Source organism: Plecotus auritus (assembly GCF_963455305.1).
Source record: "Plecotus auritus genome assembly, chromosome: 3".
Taxonomy (NCBI): Eukaryota; Metazoa; Chordata; class Mammalia; order Chiroptera; family Vespertilionidae; genus Plecotus; species Plecotus auritus.
In genome coordinates, this window is record NC_137772.1 from 179,524,078 (window position 1) to 179,547,968 (window position 23,891).

A 23,891-nucleotide genomic window follows, 5' to 3' on the forward strand; every position below is an offset into this window, starting at 1 on the left:
ATCCTTAGGCCTATATAACATACCAGAAATTTAATTTAGGTGAATCAAAATATCTGATATGATTCAATTGACATAAGTTGTATGCAATTGATGCAAAAGTCACTTTGAGAAAATATTAATTTTCTTCTCTTTGCTGGAAGATTGTTGATGTAAAATTTATAAAATAAAAAGAAGATTGAAATTGGTTTACATTAGGAGGTTAAGTAGTTCATTGAATCAGTGGCTGAATCTAATTTTTTAAAATAAAACATAAAACCATGTTCTTCCATTGAAAGTTAAAAACATTAAATTCTACATATTTATTTTATATTATTTTCTATTTACCAATTTCTTGTACAAACACTGAAATTGCTAAATATTTAATTTGCATATTCAATCACATTGAAATAAGGCTGTGTGAGTAAAGTTTTACACCACATCTGTAAACTAGGATTTTTCTGGAGAGTTACCTTTTTCCTAATAAAATAAAAGCAGAGATTAAGCGCAGTGAAGTGGTGCCATTTTCACAGTAGAAGAAAAAGAGACTGGGCAGTCCCAAGTGTCTTGCCCATCATGTTCACACAGGAGGTTGCAGAGCCCAGACTCAAACTCGGGTTTTTGCTGCACATAAAATATTATTTCCACAGTGCTCCGTCTTTTACTTGTATTTATTTACTCAATTAGAAACAATGCAATGTGTTTCCTTACCTACCTAGAAGTTTTTCTCAATTGTTATCTTTGCATGTTATTTTAGCAGAAAATTATTTCTTATAAAATTCATGTGGCTTTTGATTTTATGGCCTTTTCCTGGAGGTTCAAATAATTAATGTATGTTTGAAAAGAGTAAAACCTTACAACAGTCCTGTGTGTGGGGAAGCAGCAATGATGAGCCTCCTACAATATAAGTCAACACTGTAATCGTTAAAAAACAGATGCACTCATTCATTACACTACAAGCTGAATAGGAAGTAATATCTGAGTGGAACTGATAACAGCCAAGCCTGAAGAGGAAGCACAACAGTCCATTACAAGCTATTGAAAACTTCCGTAGAAAAAAACATGACATCAGGCAGGAAATTCCTGACCAGTAGTGTAATCTCTCACATAAATGTGTTGGCAGATACATGGATTTTTATGATTTTGCTTACACCCGCTGCTTACTAACCCTTTAGATATGTCACCCTGTAAATATATTATAACTTCACTTTGACTATTTAATGATGTGATTCAATAAATTCTAAGTTCATCTTATTCCCCTCAAAATATTCTTGACTCTTTGCCCAAAAGTGGGGGGAAGAAGTTAGTAACTAAAATACTAAAGAAATTTGGTATAAGTTAATCCCAGGAAGAGTATTATAGTGAGGATTCAATGTAGTAATACCCTAATTTACTATTATTGTATATAAGGAATTAGGCAGTGGAGATTTTAAAGTATGGATTAAGGCTATAGCTGTAGAACTATAAACATGGCACTGAAAGTAAAGAGCTTAAAAATAAATGAAGTAAATATGTATGACCTTCATGCATATGTTAAATACATTACTTTACACTATCTCATTTCATTTTTATGACAATACTGCATATAACTATCATGCTCATACTACAGATCAGAAAATTAAGTTTCTAAAAGATGAAGTTATATAATTCACATCCTCCCACTTCCTAGGCAGACTTAGATTTAGTCATTCCTGTATCTATTTTCTGCCTCTGCAACCTTAGGCAAGTCACTGAACCTCTGGGAGCCTCACTTCCTCATTGGTAAAATGAGTGAGGATGCCTCACAAGGTTATGGCAAATACACTTAAAAAACTGCTAAACAAAACACATTGGCAATTACTACCATTAACACAAACAAACAAATAGAGTAATAAGAAAAAGTGATGGGAATTGATTTCCAAACTGTTTCTTCGGACACTTTGTTTTCAAGTGCTTGATTACGCAACACTGAGCTGTGTTTTCCAGGCAAGGTCTTTAGGGTTGAGGGTCAATGAGTCATTTCCTTTATATTATAATGAAAGATAAGGCTCGGAGTTCAGGTTCCCACACAGCCTTATCTAAACAATCCATATGTTGCAGATAAGCAAACAATTAGTATTGTTAATAATTTCACTTATAGAAGTCTAAGATTCCCTTTCTGCAGATATTTCCAGCACAAAGACAGGGACTGTTGGCCATTGACCTACTGACACTAAGTCTACAATGACAAGTTCTATGCCAGGAAAGTGAGAGGCAAGAGGAGTAAATCCAGTATTTCCAATTTTTCTTATTGCCTAAACTCAGTTTTCAAATAAAATCTTATGTGGGTATACAACATAAAAATAGATAATAAAAACAATACTTTTTAAGAATATTTTATCAGCTCAAATTTGTTACATGGATTTATTATAAGATTAAAAAATGAAAGCAATGAGTTTTAAGGAACACACAAAAAAACTGAAAGTGAAGGTTATGGTAGTTATATAACTCCTAACCTCAGAATCCAAACATTTCATTTTTGTTTTGTTTCACTAAATTGAGACAAGTCTGATTCATAAGCAATTACACTTATGAGAACACTTTTTGTTGGTTCGTTGGTTGTTTTGTTTCTGAGGTTTGGATGTTTTGTTTGTGTACATATTTAATAGCTTATATTGCTTTTCCGTTAAACTGCTAGCCAGAGAGGCTTTGTTCGAAAATGTGCACATAAATAAGTTAACCTAAGCCATACAACTTAATATCACCATCATTTTATATTCTGGAGGTACATGCAAGTAAAATGATTGCTTAGCTGTGGAACTCAAGAGAACCAGCTGAAAAACTATTACAAACGTGAAAGAACCCAGTATGGCAAAATAATAATAATAATAATATAGAAAAATCAGTAGTCTTCATATATACAAACACGACTAGAAAATATAATAGATGGACTCATTCTACCAAACACACACACAAAAAAAAAAAAAAAAATTTTTTTTCTCAAGATAAATTAAAGTTCCTTTTTTAAGACCGAAAAAATGGAAAGGCATATCATATTTCTAGTTTAAAAGACTCAGCATCTTAATGCTCAATGTCACTAATCACCAGAGAAATGCAAATTAAAACCACAATAAGATATCACATCGAACCTGTCAGAATAGCTATCATCAATAAATCAACAAACAAGTGCTGGCAAGGGTGTGAAGAAATGGGAAACCTTGTGCACTGTTGGTGGGAATGCAGATTGGTGCAACCACTATGGAAAACAATATGGAGAGTCCTCAAAAAATTAAAAATGGAACTGCCTTATGACCCAGCAATTCCACTTTTGGGTATAAATCTGAAGAAACTCAAAACACTAATTCGAGAGAATATATACATCCCTATGTTCTCTGCAGCATTATTTACAATAGCCAAGATATGAAAGTAGCCAAGTGTGCATCAATAGACAGGTAGATTAAAAAGCTGTGGTACATATATACATGGAATATTTACTTAGCCATAAAAAAGAATGAAATTTTACCATTTGTGACAGCATAGATGGACCTGGAGGGTATTATGCTAAGTGAAATAAATCAGACAGAGAAAAACAAATAACATAAGATTTCACTTATATGTGGAATCTAAAGAACAAATTAAACAAATAAATAAAATAGAAACAGACTCATAGATACAGAGAACAGACTGATGGTTGCCAAAGCGGATGGGGGTTGGAAGGCTGCATTGAAAAGGAGAAGGGATTAAGAAGTACAAATTGGTAGCTACAAAACAGTCACAGGGATGTAAAGTACAGCACAGGAAATGTAGTCAATAATATTGTAATAACTATCTATGGTGGAAGGTGGGTACTTGAAACATTGGGAAAAAACAATTTGTAAAGTATATGATTGTCTAACCACTATGCTGTACACCTGAAACTAAATACAATATAATACTGAATGTAAACTGCAATTGAAAAACAAAATTAAAAAGACAAACTCAGCATCTTATGATGTCACTTCTTTCAAAAATAATTTATAAATATTGGACATCCCAGTCCCAAAGTTATTAGTAGACTTTTTTTTTCAAACTAGACTATTGGATTTTAAAGTTCATGTATAAAAATAAATAAGCAGCAAGAGCCAGGAAAAATCATCTTGGGAAAAGTAAAAAGAATAATGAGGAAGGACTGATCATACCAATTATTAAAACTGGAGGGAGAGAAGGAAGAAAAAAAGGGAGGGAAGAAATGTAAATCTATATAATTGCTTATGTCTGCAATGAACATCTCAGAAGAAACTGGCTATATTGGTTAGCTCTGTGGAACAGAATTCATTGCCTTTTGTCTTATTTTTAAATTTTATATCATATGCATGTATAATCCATTCAAAAATTGAAAACTAAAATAATTGTAATATATAGGTGTTAATTAGATAAAGATTATAATTTTCTGTTCTATAAAATTAAGAGAAGCTTAGGAATTGCATTTAAATGCTACCTGGAATCCATTTATGTGTATTAGGTTTATAATCTTAATTATGAATTATTAGTTAATACATCTATAATAGAAAATATCTTATAATGTTGTATATTTTGAAAACTTTATCCTAGAATCTAGGACAGTCCAGGCTTCCAAAACCATTTAACATTAAGCTATAACATTCAGTATAGTCATTTAATAAATTTAAAAAAAAGGGAGAGAGAGGAAGGAAGTAAAGAAGGAAGGAAGAAAAGAAGGGGGGAAGGAAGGGAGGGGGGGGAAGAAGTAAGGAGAGGAGAACTACAACCTAGAAAATATATTAAAATACAATTTTTAATCCAAATGTATTATTACCTTTCTCCTTCCTTCCACCTCACTGGTATATAAATGTCTTGTTATAAGTTTACTGGCATAAATGAGCAATACTATCCCTGGTACACTGAGTTGCTCAAGAAATATCTGTTGAATAAACACTAACTACGAGAGATATTTGGTAAGCTGTCTTCTGGGATCTTAATGCCATTAAATGGATTTAAAAACTATGCTAATTGGAATTTTTAAAGGGTAACTGATATTCTTAACTCAATTTGGAAACACTAAAACCATAGGAATTATTAGCAAAATGGTTTCAATACAAAAGTAACCAGAAAACAAAACAAAGCCCATATTTTCAAATAAATATAGCAAAAGTGTTCTAATTGTTCTCCTATGGTCTCTTGGTCATACAAAAATCCCCAAAATGTATTATTACAAAAAGACACATCATTCCTTACAGCATTATAATAGTAGCAAATGTCTAAAAACAACTAAATACCCATTAATAGAGGTCTGGTTTTGAACAAATTCTGGTACATTTATGTAATGAACTATTATGTAGCTATTTAAAAGAATAAAGTAGTTCTCTATGGGCTGATATGGAACCAAGACAGCCTGTTAACTTTTTTTAAAGCACATAGCTGAACAAGGAGCAGGGGAGCCCACCTTATGGGGTTCTCAAGTCAGTGTATACGGCTGGAACTGCACGCAGTTCAATTGTCCCTAGAAGGTCCCTGAGAGCAATGCCAGTTTGGAGGCTCACAAACCCTTTCCCGGTAAAGGCTGCACAGAGCTAGCATCGCCCCTGGCATTGAAAGGCTTTTCTATTTCTTCAGTTGCCCATCAGATGAAGCTGGCTTCCATTTAGGGGCAATGTTGTATGATAGATACAGTCTTTTCCCCCCCTTTTTATTGAATTTATTGGGATGACACTAGTTAAAAATTTTTATGGGTTTCAGGTGTACAATGCTACAACACATCATCTGTACACTATATTGAGTGTTCATCCATCAAGTCAAGTCTCCGTCCATTACCATTTATTCCCCATATACCCTCCTTCACCTCCTCTCACTCACCCACCCCACCCCATCCCTGGCAATCACCACACTGTTGTCCATGTCCATGAGTTTCTCTCTCTGTCTCTCTCTCTCTCTCTTTTTTTTTTTTTTTTTTTTTTGGCTCTCTCCCTCCACCACATCCCCACCTAGTACCTCCTCTGCCCCCGACCGCTGTCAGCCTGCTCTCTCATGTTAAGTGTTCTTACAACAGTAAAATACAAAGCTAGCCTCATCTCCAGCTCAGGGCCATGCACATGCTGAGAGTGAGCCCAGCTGAGGGAATAGGGCTGGTGTGTCCTTCTCATGCTCACTGCACTGCACTAGTTGAGAATGGAATATGGAGTCACCAGCATTGATTCTCTCCTGCTTTGGTTTCTTTGTATGTTTTTGTTTTGTTTTATTTTTAAAATTTTTGTTTTGCTAAGTATAAGCAGTTGATTTTTCTTTCAAGTATTTACAGTTGATTTCATAAACCAAATTCACATGACATGCCTCCTCTGTAAAATTCTCCCACTTGTGCAAAATAATTAAATAGAAGTACACTATCCAATATACTTACCTGTACATAGACTACCTGGAGGGATACAATAGTCCCTCCTTATGCTGCTTATCCTCAGGGGCATACATTCCAAGATCCCCTGTGGATCAGATAGCACCAAACATTATATACACTGTTTTTCCTATATATGCATACCTATGATAAAGTTTATGGCTTCTCTTTGGCATGTCCAAATTGCCAGCATCATTACTTTTGCGCTTCGGGGCCATTATTAAGTAAAATAAGGGTTACATGAACGCAGCACTGAGATACCTAGACAGTTGATCTGATAACCCAGACGGCCACTAAGTGACTAACGAGAAGGTGGCATACACAGGGTGGATATGCCGGGAAAAGGATGATTCACGTCCGGGGCGGGACGGAATGGGATTTGAGACATTTCACCATGCTACTCGGAATGGCGTGCAACTTAAAACTTATGAATTATTTCAGAATTGTCCATTTAATATTTTCAGACCTTGGCCGAAACTGCAGTAAACGAAACTGTGGCTAAGGGGGGATGACTATAGTCAAGAAACTGAGAATGCAGGTTACGTCTGCCTAGGACAGGGATCACCTGGAAAACTGCAGTCAGAAGGACACTTCGCTCTGTAATATTTTTGTATTATTTAAACGTTCTACCTTGTATAGCATTACTGTTTTCAAAACCTACAAGTTAAAATACTATGTTTTAAAATGCACACAACAGCCCTGACAGGTGGCTCAGCTGGAGCATTGTCCTGTACAAAAAGGTTATAGGTTTGATTCCCAGTCAGGGCATATACCTAGGTTGTAGATTTGATCCTCAGCCTGGGTGCATATGGAGGCATTCAATCTATCTTTCTCTCTCACATCCATGTTTCTCTCTCTCCCTCTCTCTCTCTAGATATATCTCCCTTCTTCTCTCTAGAATCAATAAACATGTCCTCAGGTGAGGATTAAAATTAAAATAAAAACTAAAATTAAAAATGCACATAATGGATTAAGAAGATTTAAGTATAGATTGAAACCTATTAACCTCAAGCTAATAATGACTTACTCCTCTAACCCAATTCTTAACTTTTGGGGACTCATAGAATCTTTGAAAATTTTATAAAAACTAAAATATACCTCCAGTAGAACACAGATAGATATACACATAAACCCATGAAGTCCGTGAACCCTAGATTTAAAGTTATTAATAGTATACTACAACAATATCTATCTGCTGGATTTTTTCTCAAAATGTTTAACCTAAATCTATTCATGAAGATATTATAAGATAAATTCAACATGAGATATATGTCAATAAAACCAGCCTAAATCCTTCAAAGATTCAGTGTCATGAAACAAAGCAAAACAAAAATATAAATCCAAAGAGACACAGAGATACAACATCTAAATGCAATGTGTAAACCTTGATCAAATCATGAATTGGGGAGAAAAAAATCTATAAAAGATATATATTTGGGACAATTAGGGGAAATTTGAATATGTATTCAATATTAGATAATATTATGGAATTATTGTTTATTTTAAAGGTATGACCATGCCTATTAAACAACCGAGGGGTAAAATGTCATGAGGTCTGCTGCCACTTTTTTAAAAAATCCTCATCCAAAGATATGTTTTTATTGATTTTAGAGAGAGAAGTGAGGTGGAGGAGAGGAGAGAGAGAGAGAGAGAGAGATCAGTCACCTAGCATACTCATCCCAACTGGGACCCACAACCTAGGTATGTGCCATGACTGGGAATCAAACCCACAACCCTTTGGTGTATGGGACAGACGACACTCCAACCAACCAAGCCAACCAGCCAGGGTGGTCTGCCACTTACTTTTATAGTTCAAAAAAGTACACACAGAGATAAGTATATATGAATATGACAAAATGTTAACTATTGATAAAACTATGTAAACGGTACAGGGGTACTCATTGCACCATGTTTCTAACTTTTCCATAAGCCTGAAATTTTGCAATATAAAAAAATTGAAAAGAAAAAATTCCCTTCACTTTCTAACACAACACCATCATCAAATTTTCCCCTCACGGCTACTTATCCATTTGGCTTTCCATCTCCATCTTTCTTGCCAAGATGGATTGTTAGTATTGTTCAAGAAATCTAACACTTTCCCTAACCGGTTTGGCTCAGTGGATAGAGCATCGGCCTAAGGACTGAAGGGTCCCAGGTTCGATTCCCGTCAAGGGCATGTACTTTGGTTGCAGGCACATCCCCAGTAGGGGGTGTGCAGGAGGCAGCTGATTGATGTTTCTCTCTCATCGATGTTTCTAACTCTCTATCCCTCTCCCTTCCTCTCTGTAAAAATCAATAAAATATATTTTAAAAAATTAAAAAAAATCTAACACTTGATTTGTTCTTCTAAAAATATTATGAAACATAGTGTCTCAACCTGAGCCCATGCTTCCTATGCCTTTGTCTCTCTTGGCTAATTTATAAGCTTGGTGATATCAGGAATTATGCTTTTATCATCTTTATAATCCAATTGTAAAAACACTATAGGGAGAGGCAATAAAATGAACTGAATTGAGCCTTCTAGTATCTATTGTGTTACTCTTTAGCAAAGTGGATAGCAGATTTCTTGGGAGGATGAAAAAGAATGCTGAGACCAGATCACTAAAATGAGATTGTAGCCCAGTTGGCATGGCTCAGTGGTTGAGCATCAACCTATGAACCAGGAGGTTGCAGTTCGATTCCTGTTCAGGGCACATGCCCAGGTTGCAGGCTCGATCCCCAGTGTGGGGCGTGCAGGAGGCAGCCAATCAATAATTCTCTCACATCATTGATGTCTCTCTCTCTCCCTCTCTCTCTCTTTCTCTCTGAAATCAATAAGAATACATTTTTAAATTAATTAATTAATTAATTTAATTTAATTCTAGGGTTGCCTCTCCCCTGAGTATGGATAGCTTTGTGCCTCATTAGCAAGGGTATGGAAATTCAAAGCATGCCTGAAGTAGAATAAAGATAGAGTTTTGCACTGCCATCTGTGTATGCTGCTTTACCTGACTTCCACCTGTTAGCTTTCACTCTCTAATACTATGCTGACAGCATTTTTTGTGATGATGGAGCGCAGAGCCTGTCACTAGCAACACAGCACCATCCTACTTTAGAGTAAATAAAACTATTTCAAATTGGAAACTAAATGACAGAAAGTGTCACAGATGGAACACACTAGGAACAGGAGGGGAATGCTGTTTGCTCATCATCCCCACAGTCCAGGAATGGAGTCGACACTGAAATGCTGGCAGTGGACTCAAACTGACTATCACCATGTGTCTGCAGAACAAGCCAAGTGAATTGCATTCATCTTTAAGAATAAGAAGCTCCTGAACTCTTCGTTACAACAAAAATAGAATCTATCCATTGCAATCAGTGTTTCACTTCTTTAAATATATTTCCTCTTAACTTGACTCATTGACCACTATTTTTCCTTCTCTCTTTTCCTGTTTCTCTTCTCTTCAGAGATATCGTTAGGAAAAAAAACCCAAAAACATATGGCCCTGAACCATTTGACACAAATTCTACTGAACTCTTTGAAACTGTTATTTTGTTTACAGTGAGGTTTAGGAAACCCAGTGCAGCCTGTCATGAAGATTGGTAAAAACCACCTTAAGTTTACATAAAAGTATGCTGAATGTGTCATAAATGGCAAAAGCAGTTCTGAGGACTTCTTGGTTCAGGTGTAAAAGTACGTAGAGCTCCCACTATGGTGCCTGCCTTTAGGAAATTGCTTATTCTTTTGACAACCAACTAGTCCCTTATTTCCCGTTTTCCTTCTTGCTTTCTATCAGTCCGGGAAGACATCAGAGGAGAATAAAAGAAGAAAAAAAAGGTTTAAGAAAACAGAAAATGGCTCTGGCTGGTTTGGTTCAGTGGATAGAGCGTCAGCCTGCAGACTGAAGGGTCCCAGGTTTTATTCCGGTCAAGGGCACATACCCAGGTTTCGGGCTCGATCCCCAGTGGGGGGCGTGCAGGAGATAGCTGATCAATGATTCTCATCATTGATGTAACATTTATCTCTCTCTTCCTCTCTGAAAGCAATAAAAATACATTAAAAAAAGAAAACAGAAAATGGAAAGCCATTTCTTTCAAAGCAGTGCACAAGCAAGAGCTTGAAATCACTTGGAGACCCTCAATTATAGTAGGTCTACCCCAGACTAGTTCTGGACTAAATATGTTTAATTCCCCCAAATCGATGTATGACCGGTTGCACAATTGCCCCTAATTACACAGTTGATCCTACCTCCTGCACTTCCTCTCCCAATCATCACTGTTAGTTTCCTGAGCCCAGGAGATCAGATGTTCAGATGTACCATTTCCACTCACCTGCTATGCCAGAACTCTTGATCTAGTTAAATGAAGAAAAATGGTGACACTTTTCACTGCCTAAATAGTTTCAGCCCCTACCTCTTTCTGATTTGAGAGTCCAATGAAATCCATTCTTTTGTTTAAGCTTAAAAAAAATAAATAAGTAAAGATGTTTGTAGCTGGGGTCTGGCCGGCACAGCTCAGTGGTCAAGGCAGCCAATCTATGATTCTCTCTCATCATTGATGTTTGTATCTCTCTCTCCCTCTCCCTTCCTCTCTGAACTCAATAAAAATATATATATTTTTAAAAAGATGTTTGTAGCTGGGATAATGGGAGAGCACACTGGCCCAAGATAGGGGTTGGGAACACCAAGAAATAATGGGTGATGTAAAACTGTAGCCTCTTTTTTATCTTCAAGTCATTTCTTCTACATCTTTCTTCCCTCTCCTTATTTCCCTCACCCTATATTGGTGTTAATTAGTGATTGCCAAAGGCACCCAACTTGCTAAATTTATTTATGACTCCTATCTATGAGCTCCCTCTCCTTTTCACTCATTTGTCAAGTTAATGACTAGCAAGAAGGTTTCGCCCGAATTAGTACACAGTGATTCACTAGCTCTACCTTCTCTGATGCGTACTGAGCAGCAGTCTGTACCAGGTGTGGTGCAAGCAAAGAAAAGGAAGCCTTGTCCTTGCCTACAAGAAGCCTATACTCCAACCAAGAAAAATAAACGTGCAAACAACTAAATCTAATGCCAAGGAGAATCCTCGAGATGAAAACACAGAGGGAAAAGTGACTAAATACCAATGAATGGTGATGTTACCAATCCTTGTCAGATTATACTACAGAATATTTTTTCTAAAAACACTTAAAAAAAACAAGAGTGCAAAATCAAGTTTTATCAGATATCACACAAAGAAATCTTTAACTTCAAACAGCATCTCTGCTCCCAGATTTTTGCAAGGGGTGGGGAGTTGCACAGTCCAAATGCTATTCTTTAGCAGAAAAGGAAATGAAAAGATAGAAAATCAGAGCAACCACTTACTAATAACCTGTGATGACTCATTCAAGAATAGCCCTTATTTTGCCTTTCCTGTGCAACGCTACAAATGAAGCTGCATAAACTGACGAGGGTTGTGCAGACAAGCCAAGCATCCAGGTCTAAATAACATAACGGGGTGGGGTAGGTGTAATATCTGACTGGTAGGTTATCCCCCTTCCCTTCTTTTAGTTATCCGGGGAATTAAGCGAGTTCAGAGACAGTGGACCTAGATGAATGACCTAATTAAACATTTTTCTAGAGTTGGACACTCATGATAATGGAAAGGGCAACAGCACTGGGAGAAGGCAGAATGCAGCAGGGACAAGGGTGTCAATTAGAGGCAGCATCTGAGGCCCCAGCTATAAATAACTGCTTTTCCCTACATCTTTTATCACCTCTTCCCAAAGTTAGAGTTAGATTCTGAGCCAAAGCCTGAACCTCACTCCCATGCCCTCCTTTCCCACAAAGCAACATTCCCTAATGCAACATAGCAGTGGGCTGTTGATGACCAGTAGGGGTCTGGAATCAGGTGCCTCCTTTTTGGATTCCTGCCTTCCATTTCCCAGCTTGCTGAATCTCTGAGCCCACACTTCTTCATCTGAAAAATGGGGACAATGATGATAATAAACTAGCAATCATAAAATAGGCACTGTGCTAAGTACTTTACCTGCATTATTCATTTAATTGTCAGGGAAAAAAGTTAAGATAATCATATTGTAAATAATAATAATACTTCCTTCTCTACAGATGAAGAAATTGTAATTCTGAGAGAAGTTAATTAACTTACCCAAGATCTAACCTCACTGCCTGAACCCTTGACCCCTTATACTATTATCATAATACCTGTCTAAACAGGATACTGAAAAGGTTAATATTAATGTACACAGATACCAATTAATGCTATTGTCATTATTTCAGGTGCTGTTGCTATTGATGGTGATATTCTTTTTGGTGCTTTCCTGTCTCCCCAGATGCTGGGAGTTCTGAGGTCTATTACACATGAATCATCAGCCCATGTACTAGCAAGTCTAAACCAATGACTTGGGGACATTTTTGAGCACCAAGTAACAAAGCCAATATAGGATGTTAAAATATAGGATGAATGAAAGATCAAGAGGCAAAAAAATGGGATTAGTACTAGAATTTCAACTTAATACCTAAATGGTCCCCAATGCTTATGCTTAAAACTTCAGAAAGATAAAATATAAATAAGGCATATTGTTCTTACATGTTTCACTTAGATTTCCTAAATTAAAATTATGTATCATATGCTAACTTTTCACTATCCAACTTTCACTTTTGCTCTATTCTTATCTTTTAATTCATTTTCCATTGTCATGAAATAATAATGATAAATGTTTAAGCCTCTGCCATGCTAAGATACCAATCAGATTAAACATGGCAAGCATTTGGCAAACACCTGGAGACTTCCCTAAGTAAAATAACATGATTATTGCATTTCATCACTTCTCATTGCCAACTAATGTCCCACACCAAAGAGGGTCATTTTCAAGCTACACATCTATTTATAATATTATGTTCACTGTCTTTCTTCTTCTGGCACGTTGTCTGTGACCCTGGCTGTTGCAGGGCTGATAAAATAGTGCCATCAACATATGTTTATGAAGCTCTAGACATTGTGTAAGAGATTTCATCGTTATTAAAAGTGATAAAGAGTGACAAGGATGGCTCTGTACTATAATGGTGCGTGTCAAGAGAAAAAGGTCACCCTTACCATACAGTACCCAGAAGCATGATTAGGAGGTGGAAAGAGAATGATTCTCTGGGCACAGTAGTAAGAGGGCTGAGATAAAACAGCCGCAGTGGAAGGTGCCTTCTCTCCAACGTGCCTGAGTGGAACCCCAGCCCACACCACAGGGACATGATGATCCCATGTCCAAAACGCAGAGCACCTAAGAATGCCCAGGCTAGAGGCACTCATGAAGAGGGGCCAACAGGAATTTCTGTGAGGAAATGAGATTTTCTGACTTTCCCTAATAAGCATCAATATGAAAACCAAAATAATGAATACTTCAAGGTCACCTACTAAGAACATTAAAGGAATTTAAACTTTACGGTTCCTGAATGCTCATACCCATAAACACAAATCCATACATCCCACAGAGCTATAAATAAATCCCAACTGAAAGTCTCTTTCCTGTTCACATGTTTCCATAAAATTTGGTAAGATCTCCTCCTTTTTATCCTAGCCTTTATCCTTGTCATTCCTGCCTGTCAGGGACAGGAGGTAAAGAAAGAAATAATTAAACTGGGCTCCAGATTCCTGCTCAGTTAACTGCCCCATGTCCCAGGCCCCCAAAAAGTCTGCTTTCCTAGGACCAAAGAAAAGGTGTCCCTGTGACCCAGCATTAAGTCTGTGTGGTGCTTAAGGGCCTCTCTGTAAAGGGAGTTTCATGTATCCCCAGCTATCTGTCCAGCTCAAACCTTTCATGATGCTGGGATGCCTGGCTGCAGATAAGCAGGATCTCAGCAGTGACCCCACACAGCCTCTATCCCAGTCCTTGGCCTTTTTCAGGTGGTGGGGCAGAACCTGGGAAGTGCAAAAAGCTGGGCCTGGGAGGTTGACATGGCTCTCTCTCCTCAGAGTTAGTAGGGGCTCCAAAGATGGAGCAGCTTTCTCCCAATTGACTTTTTCCACCTTAGAGAAGAATCCTATCTTCTTCACTTTTACTATCCGTCTAAATCACCCTTCAGCACCTACTCCTATCCAAGCTCCTCCACTTCACACATGTGTGATGACTTCTCTGGGCCTCAGTTTCCCCATCTGTAAAAGGAAGATAGTAATGGTATCTATTGCTGTGGTGAGGATTAGATTGGTTAATGTGTGGAAGGCACTTAGAATGGTCCTGAGAACATAGTAAACAGCAGGTAATGGCTATGGTTTGTATTATTATTACTGGTAGTAGTAGCAATAGTAGTAATAGCGCTAATAGTGAGGGTAGTATTCTCTGCCGCCAACACCAGGAATTCCAACACTGTTATCTTTCCCTCCCTTATATTAAGTTTAGGGTGAATAGTTCAGATCCCCACATTAAGAGTCTGTGCCAGGAGACAGACGTAGGGCAAAGCTTACTGCCAGCATTCTGGGGACTTTACCGGAAGGTTTTCATTTTCTCTTGACAGGAGGCACTGTATGTTGAAAGTGTCCTTGCCACCTCTATAGTATTAATAACTACCAGTGTGACTAGAGAATAATAAACATGTCAGTGATTTTATTCCATTGGTTTACGTCATGACTAAAATAGTCAAGGTCACAAACAATAGGATAAAGGAAGACAGCAGCTCCATGATACTAAGCCCAAATTTTCTTCAACTTTCCTATAATGTGTATTTTTTATGATTTTAAAATCCTATATAGTGCCTGTGTTTTATGGATTCATTCTTCCCTGATAAATTTTTGTTTGAATAACATCGTTTGTGGATTAAATGAGGTGACAGTGGCAAATGGCAGAAAAATAATTGTCTAAAATAATTCCCAAACCCAAACTTTCTCTCTCAGAATGAGGTCTCGAGCTATGGTACACTGGCATGTTGCTCGCCACTTCGGCCCACAGTATCTAGTAACACTCAAAGGCTGTGGTTTTGAAATGATATTTTACCTAAGGTTTAAAACTAATAATAACAAATCCAATCATTTAAATTGTTTTCTGCCCATCCAGTATTTGAAATCTTCATAAGCTTTAGAACAATATGTTCTAACCACTGAAGGTTTTATTTTGTAGGATCCTATAATTTCAACACATGTCATAAACTAATTGATCCTTGTTCACCTTCAATTTAGAGGAACATCCTGGCATGACTCAAAGTAGGTATGGTCAAAATTACTGACATAGCCCTGGACAGTTTTACTCAGTGGTTAGAGCGTCAACCTGCGGACTGAAGGATTGTGGGTTTGATTCCGGTCAAGGGAACATACCTTGGTTGCAGGCTCAATCCCTGGTCCTGGTGGGCGCGCATGCAGAAGCCAGCCAAGTGATGTGTCTCTCTCACATCGATGTTTCTTTCTCTCTGTCTCTCTCCCTCCCTTGCATTCTCTCTAAAAAATCAATGGCAAGAGACCGTTCTTGAAATAGTGGCTGCATCAACATGTCCCGTGGTTCCAGCGCTGGTTTTGACAGCCACATTACCATTTTTTAACCCAAGGGCCAGCTTTACCAAGTAGAATCTGCTTTTAAGGCTATTAACCAGGGTGGCCTTACATCAGTAGCTGTCAGAGGGAAAGACTGTGCAGTAATTGTCACACAGAAGGAAGTACCAAACAAATTACTGGATTCCAGCACAGTCACTCACTTATTCAAGATAACCGAAAACATTGGCCATGTGATGACAAGAATGACAGCTGACAGCAGATCCCAGGTACAGAGGGCACGTTATGAGGCAGCTAAATTGGAAATACAAGTATGACTAGTCCACATGTGGACATGCTATGTAAAAGAATTGCTGATATTTCTCAGGTGTACACACAGAATGCTGAAATGAGGCCCCTTGGTGGTTGTATGATTTTAATTGGTATAGATGAAGAACAAGGCCCTCAGGTATACAAGTGTGATCCTGTAAGTTACTACTGTGGGTTTAAAGTCACTGCAGCAGGCGTTAAACAAACTGAGTGAACCAGCTTTCTTGAAAAAAAAGTGAAGAAGAAATTTGATTGGACATTTGAACAGACGGTGGAAACTGCGATTACCTGCCTGTCTACTGTTCTATCCCTTGATTTCAAACCTTCAGAAATAGAAGTTGGAGTAGTTACAGTTGAAAATCCTAAATTCAGGATTCTTACAGAAGCAGAGATTGACACTCATCTTGTTGCTCTAGCAGAGAGACTAAACATTGTAGTCAGTTTACCAAATCCATTACGCCATTTACATGTGTGTTTGGTAACAACAGATGAACATTATGGAGGCCCTTGGATTGAAAAAGGAACCTCTCCCACACCTCCTGCACTGAGTGGGCTCTATATAAATAAAAAACAGTGCTTTTGGGGGGAAAAATCAATGGCAAAAAAATAGCGAGTGAGGATTAACAAATAAAACAAAATTACTGACATAGACTAATTTACTTAACATTGTACACATTCTTCATATGAGTGGGGAGATGTGTTTAGAAATGGATAATATTACAATATACAATTTTCTTAAAAATTAAATATATCTTTACCTAGGGGTGGATAGAATGGTCAAAAGACAAAGTCTCCCTGATGGTTGCTTGATTCAAAAGCAGCCCTGTTCTCAACCCACCATTCCCACTGAAGGGTCCAGATAACTGCCTGGGGATGGTGAGGGAAGACATGTCCTACCACTTCCCCAAATCAACACACCCAAACACAGGAGAGGGTACAATCCGTTCTTTACTCAAGTCCAAGTGATGTAATCTACGTGACACAGTGATGTAATCTATTTCATACAGTGAAGCAAGCCACCCTATACAACATTCATAGTGTGATGAGGGATTGAGAGTGACACCGCTAGACTAGTTAACTTACACCTAGGCACTAACTGTGGGAGTGGGACACAATCCCCTAATGTTGAGGGCCCCAAAGGGTCACCCCATCGGTAGTCAGTGAGTGACTCTCCCTTGCCACTCTTTTATACATCCTCTCCCCTTCTCTTATAGTTCCTTTCTCCCTGCAGTTTCCACTTCTCTGATAGGAAAGATTCAGAGAGTAGAGGTTCAAATGTCAGGGGTGGGGGGAGGTGGTTGGGGAAGAGTCCATCACAATGATCTGTTTCTGAGTGAGAACACCTTCCTGTTAGTACAATTTTACTACTTTATAAAACTAAAAGAGGGCAGTTCTTCTTCCTAGCTTTGAGTTATATTTCAAAAGTCTGTCTCCAATTACATTCCTTCCCTAAAATAGTTGTCCCAACCCTCTCTAGCCCATTAAAAAGGTTTATTTTATTCTTGGCATTTAATATTAGGTAAAATCTGTGTAAATCTAATTATCTCTCTCCCCACCTTCCCCCTGCCCCAACCCCACTAGAATGTAAGCTCCATGGAACGTGGGCATCACCTCTCTTAGGATCATCACTGCTTTATATCCAGTTCCTATAAAGGTGCTTGGCACAAGGCAGTAAGATCTAAATCTGCATCTCCAATTGTTTACTGGTTTATTACACGGGCACCTCAATTAACACTTGGAAAACAACTGAATTCTAAAAAGATGCTCCCAGAAAACCCACTCTTCCTGCTATATTTTCTATTATCTACCATTCTCCCCAGGTAGAAAATTCAGTCATCCTGGATATAACTCCTCCCCACCCCCACCTGCTTCTCCTTTCCCCACATTCCTATCCTTTCACCATTTTCCTCCTCCTTCTCCCATATCCATCTCAGCCCCTTCCCCACCTAATTGGCTTCCAATTCAAGCCAGTTCTTCCTCCTCAGTTACTCCTCTCTCCCATCTGTAAGTGTTACCGCCTCTGGGAAGTCTCACCACCCAGCCAGCAGCTGTCATCCCTGTGTATCACACCGTTGTGTCACCTGATTCATGCTGTGCTTTTTAGGTCCTTTCAGGGTCTCACACTTTCTCAAGAATCTGATAAAAGTCATGGGTCCAAGAAAATCACATTATCTCGAACTTTTACATAAAATGTCAGTACTCTATATTTTCAGCCTCTTACTGTAACATGCATCATGGTTGTTTTTTTATAATTATTTATTTACACATCTGTCTCTCTCACTAGAACAAGCAGTTCTAAGACAAGCTTATATCATGTTTCATCTTTTTCCTTTAATCCATGTTTGCATAGTACTGTGCTTTGTATGTACAAAGTGCTAAAAAGTGTCAATAGGCTGACTGTCTAGTGTATATTTAGATGTTAGATGAATATTGCATCTTCTAAATATCAGTTGTTTGAGTAATAACCTCACAATTTTTGCCATATCTATTACAATTTTCACTATTACTTGCTTACATACCATTTATGGTAGACTGTTTGCAAAATGATTGCCAGATTCCTCCCACTTGTGATCACATGTACCATTAACCTCCCAAAAACATGTGAAGTCTATTTCTCCTCCCCATGGATCTAGACTTGTCCTGCCACTTGCTTTGACCAACAAAATGTTGCAGGAGCAATACTCTGTGACTTCCGGGTCTAAGCCTTTAGAGACTTTGCAGCTCTCTTTTTCAGTCTCTTGGGATTCATCCAGGATGTTAAAAGGCCCAGGCCAGACTACTGACTGATGGAAGATTACATGGAGAGAGAGAGAGGCTCTGCCAGCTGCAGCCATTCTGGCCTCCCCAACTGGCTGCCAGACATATGAGTAAGGCCATGTTGGACCTTCCTGCTCCCACCAAGTTCTCAAGCCACAGAAATGTCCCCAGCAGACATCACACAGAGAAGAACTGCCTAGCTGAGCCCTGCCAACCCACAGAATCCTAGTAAGTCATTGTTTTTTAAGCCACTATGTTTTGGGGCAGTTACATAGCAATAAATAACTGATGCACTACTTCTCTCTAAATCAATTCTTTGTTTTTAACGTAAGTATATGAACATTTTTGTCATTTCCATAAATAGAAAATTAGTATCATTTTCCATAAAACTAAACACAATGGAAGAAAAACAAAGTAATGTTATTCACTTCCAGCCAGATACCATTGCCTACAGGAGCCTCTATATTAGTTCCAAAGGAAGATCTCCAAAGGTCAGAGAGTTATTAAAGATAAACCACAAGTAAACTGGAATGCTCTCCTCGGTGTAAGCAGAACTGAAAGAAAACAGAATGAAAATAACATGCTCACTCTGAAATGTGATATTATTTGGTTCACCATCTATCAACAAAAATCATTTTCTTGCAGTAAATAATAATACTGGTGGTAAACAGCTATGGCAAAAATTGTGAGGAAGTGAATCAAATGACTGACATTTAGAAGATGCTGTATTAAACTAAAGGCAGGAGGCCATCAATGTTCTTAATGCCTTCTCTACAATAACACAAGCTACACACAGAGGGGTTTAAATAAAAAGGTAAAACATCATGCAACCTCATCCTAGAAATGCTTACATTCTAGTGGAGGCAATGGAATGTAAATCAATAGTTCTAACACATTATCCATGGCAAATTTAACTGTGTTAGGTTTAAACTGTAAACCCCATGGACTAAGGCTACAGCACTGGATTCGATAATGCATAGTACTATGCATTGTTTCGGTCAATTATTTCTACCTGAAGGCTTTTCCAGATTGCCTGGTCATTCTTTTTTAGTTTCTAATTTTGAAATCAAAAGTCTGACCTTCTCTTTCCTCTTTATGGTTTTATACCTTTCTCATATAGCTCTACAAAATTTCTCTTAAATTGCCTAATGACCAGACTCCCAGAAGATCTCCACCACAATTTAAGGTCTTTGAAGCTAGAGACATGTCATATAACTTTCTGCCTTCTATTTCCAACAAGCATTTGTTAAATGAAGACTATACCTCCAAAAACTCCCGCAGGAAGTATTTCCTGCTGTCTAGGACTGATTTTGAAAATGTGTTTTCTATTACTCAGACTATGAACACTGAATATGCATTTACTGAAATGTGTGCGTAAAATTTGGGGGGGGAAGGGGCAGGAGGGAAAGCACCAAGTTCTCCCTGCAATGTGTTCTATGTATATATTCATAAATGTATGCTTGGACTGGCATTTTCTGTCTATGTCTGTTTAGGTCAATGTTGAATATTTGAAATGGTGTGGAGACCGTGTTTATTGACATACTGCATAAAGCAGCCATTGCAAGTTATTCACAGACGGGGCCTCTGGGCCTCTCCTCGGCATAAAAGTGTTGCTGTTGATAGCTATGCTTTCCTCAATGTTTCTTCTTTTATCCTATTCCTCCAACATAGCAATTTTGTCTCTCTCTGGAACTTAAATTCAGTGCAAATTTTAGTGCTTTCCTCAGAATTTTTTTGTTTTTTAGCAATGTTGTGAACTGAGAGAGCTAAAGTCTCTTCTGTTCAAAGTTCTTGAAGGTTTGACATTAAATTTATTCTAAAATAGTTTTTGCATGAAAAACCAAGAAAGGGAGGATTGTGGTTTGTACCTTGGCATGGAATTTTATACGAGTGGGATAGAAACAGAGTGGTGGTGTTAAAGCTGTCTGCAGGGTTTGCTGGCACTGATTGGGGCAGGAGTGGCCCAGTGTCCAAACAAGTACATAATTCATATGACTAATTCTAGCTTTTGCCTAATGGTCTATCTCCACCCCCACATGATCAACATATATGGAAATGTTAGTAAAGCCATCATCTTTATCTCTTCAAAATGACTGGTTCTGCTCATACCCACACTTGAGCTTGTCCACAAGGGAAGGGGCACCTTCAGGGAGATTTTGCAAAGGGTAGCAAATCAAAGCAAGAACCCCTGCAAGACTTTCTGTGAGGGGGAAGAATGAAACATCTTTCTTCCATTCCAAGATGCTTCCATTCCTATGCTTCTAAGCCATAGGAGCATAAATGTATGACTCTAAAAATATTTCATTTATATGTGTAACTTTATTTATAGATATGCATATGAATATATGCAAACTTTATTCTTTTCTCTAAATACTTTTAACCTAAATTTTAAACTGAAGGCATGTTTGTCATCTGCATATGCTCCTTGGTTACATGTGTCCTATTTTCATACTTAAAGCACCGCTTTCATTCATCAATATCTCTGAACTTTTTCAATAACACCTCATTATAATTAGGAGTTTGAATTGATCGGCCATGACATAACACAATAGTTTAGGGAGACTGAATACACATTATTTTTGTGGAGTAATAAAAAACACCTGTCACTTAGAATGTACAGTTCACTTACTACAAAATAACAGATTTTTGAGGAAAATGCATCAAAATGGGAAACTTCCAGAGCCCTGTTACAGCCCTACCTCCAGTGGCCCACCAATGATTATAGTGACAGTCCTTGGAAGAGCAGAGAGTGTTTTCAGTCTAAACCCTCAATCTCTTTTCTTAGAGCTTCTTCCAAAAGGGAACAAAACACATGCATACATGCATGCACACATACATATATGTGGGTATGTTTTCCTAAATTGAGGGTAGAAAGTTCTAGAAGTAGATGCTGGGTGGTTCCTGGAAAGTCAGGTGAAGAAAGCGGGGTGCATATGGAGAGGATTAAACCAGAGACCTTGGAATGGTTCCTTCCCAGTTCAAAATTCTATTATTCTCTGGTTAGGGGCAATTGAATCAGTACAAAACCCTGCTTCTCCCCAGATCTAAGATTTAGCAAAAGGAAAGAATGAAGTATTAACCGAAAGGTCATGGTCGGGAGATAAGCAGGCAGGAAGGTGCAGTTCAAGAGTAGTCTCACAGAGGCTGTAGTGAAGGAGCAAGCTTTAAGGCTCCACTCAGTGAGTGGGGTATGAGGAATCTGTAAGCTACATGCACCTGGAGATCCCCTCCGCCCGGTGAAGGCACCTCTGTGTGCCTGAACAGACTGTGCATTCACACAGTCATCCCTGTGGTGGCCTCCCATGCAGATGAGGGCAGGAGAAGAGCATCGCATCTCCAAGTCTTTGGAAGTAAAAAAAAAAAAAAAAAAAAAAAAAAAAAGTCCTTTCCTGTTTCCTGGGTCCAATCTGATAACAATGTGAAAGAACCCAGAAACAGTGAAAATGTCTGAGTTCAATTCCCTGCTCTATCGTTTTATCGGTATGTGACCTTATATTAGTGGCTAAACCAGTCTGAACCCAAGGTTTTTTTAACTGCAAAATTGATATTAATGTAGTACTTGCTTTACCAACATGAAGTGGGGAGGACAAGAACAGGCCTAGGAATAGCACTTGTACGTAGGTGCTTCTGTGGGGAGAGGCAGAGGGCTGGCCTCTCATGCGGTGCACTGGTGCACATGCTACAAAGAATGGCAGATGCACCTTAGTCTGTCAAATGTACTAACTGCTGTTGAGAGTCCAGCTGAGCCACACTGAGTGAATGCCCATGCTCTCACCCATGCAGGTCCCTCTGTGCCCACATCCCAGCCTCCCTCCGGTAGCCACCACTGAACATTCATACTCCTGCCACTTGCGCCCTGGAGCTCATCCCCTCTCACCTACTCCACAATATTGTTCCAGCAACTGTCCCCTTGCTCTTGCATCACTGAGTTGTTATTCTCTACTGGATCATTTCTAGCAAACCAAGGTGCTATAATAATTTCTTCCACTTACAAAAAAAAAAGTTTAACTTTCTTGGCCCCACATCCTCCTCCAGCTCTCACCCCATTTCTCTTCCTTTTAAGAGTAAAACTCCTCTAAAGAGTAGCCTACAGTCTGCCTCCTGTTCGGCTCCTCCCATTCCTTCTGGAATCCATTCCAAACAGCTTTCACCCTCACAACTTCATTGAAATAATTCCTGTCAAAGTCACCAATGACCTCCATGTTGCTACATCCAACAGTCAGTTCTCAGCTCTCATCTCACTCACTCTGTCAGCAACACTTGATCACTCTCTCTTTCTTAAAACCCTTGATTTACTTAGCTTCTGGGACTTCGTTCTGCTCAGAACCCTAGAATGGCCCTCCATCCCACTCAGAATGAAAGTCAAAGCTTCCGAAAGGCTTAGAAGGACCTCTTTGATTCCCCTTCTGGGAATGCTCTTCTTCCAGGTAACCAGAGAACTCCTTCCCTCAGTTCAGCTCAAATGCTGCCTTACAGTCTGTGGATCTTTCCCTGGCACCAAAGTAAAGTAACTGCCTCCCTAGCCCCCAATCTCCCTTACCAGAAGCTTAATATTTTAATCTACATTGTACAATTACAGATTTACTTATCCTATCCTATATAATAAAAGCCTAATATGCTAAGTGTCCAGTCATCTGGTCAACCATTCAACCAATCAAAGTGTAATATGCTAATGATATGCTAAGGCCGCTCAACCGCTCGCTCTAACGTGTACTGACCACCAGGGGGCAGACACTCCGACCGGTAGGTTAGCTTGCTGCTGGGGTCCTGCTGATCGGGACTGAGCGAGATGGGCCAGACATGCCCTGAAGCCCTCCTGCAGTCCCTTCCCAGCTGGTCAACCTCCCACGTCCCTTCCCTGCCCCAATCGTGCACTGGTGGGGTCCCTTGGCCTGGTCTGCATCCTCTCGCAATCCGGGACCCCTCTGGGGATGTCGGAGAGCTGGTTTCTGCCCGATCCTACAAGCAGGCCAAGGGACCCCACTGGTGCATGAATTCATGCACTAGGCCTCTAGTTTTCTATAAACTTGTTTTGTTCTCTGCCCTATCCCAGCAGCTACAACA

At 38.8% G+C, this 23,891-nt stretch overlaps 1 pseudogene across 1 annotated transcript; it reads left to right on the forward strand.

The window, feature by feature from the left end:
• The first annotated feature begins 15,760 nt into the window (after positions 1–15,760).
• LOC308244266 (proteasome subunit alpha type-6-like) lies at positions 15,761–20,205 on the forward strand (annotated as a pseudogene). The gene is made up of 2 exons: positions 15,761–16,548; positions 19,948–20,205. The product of its transcript is annotated as a proteasome subunit alpha type-6-like (transcript).
• Positions 20,206–23,891: the final 3,686 nt, after the last annotated feature.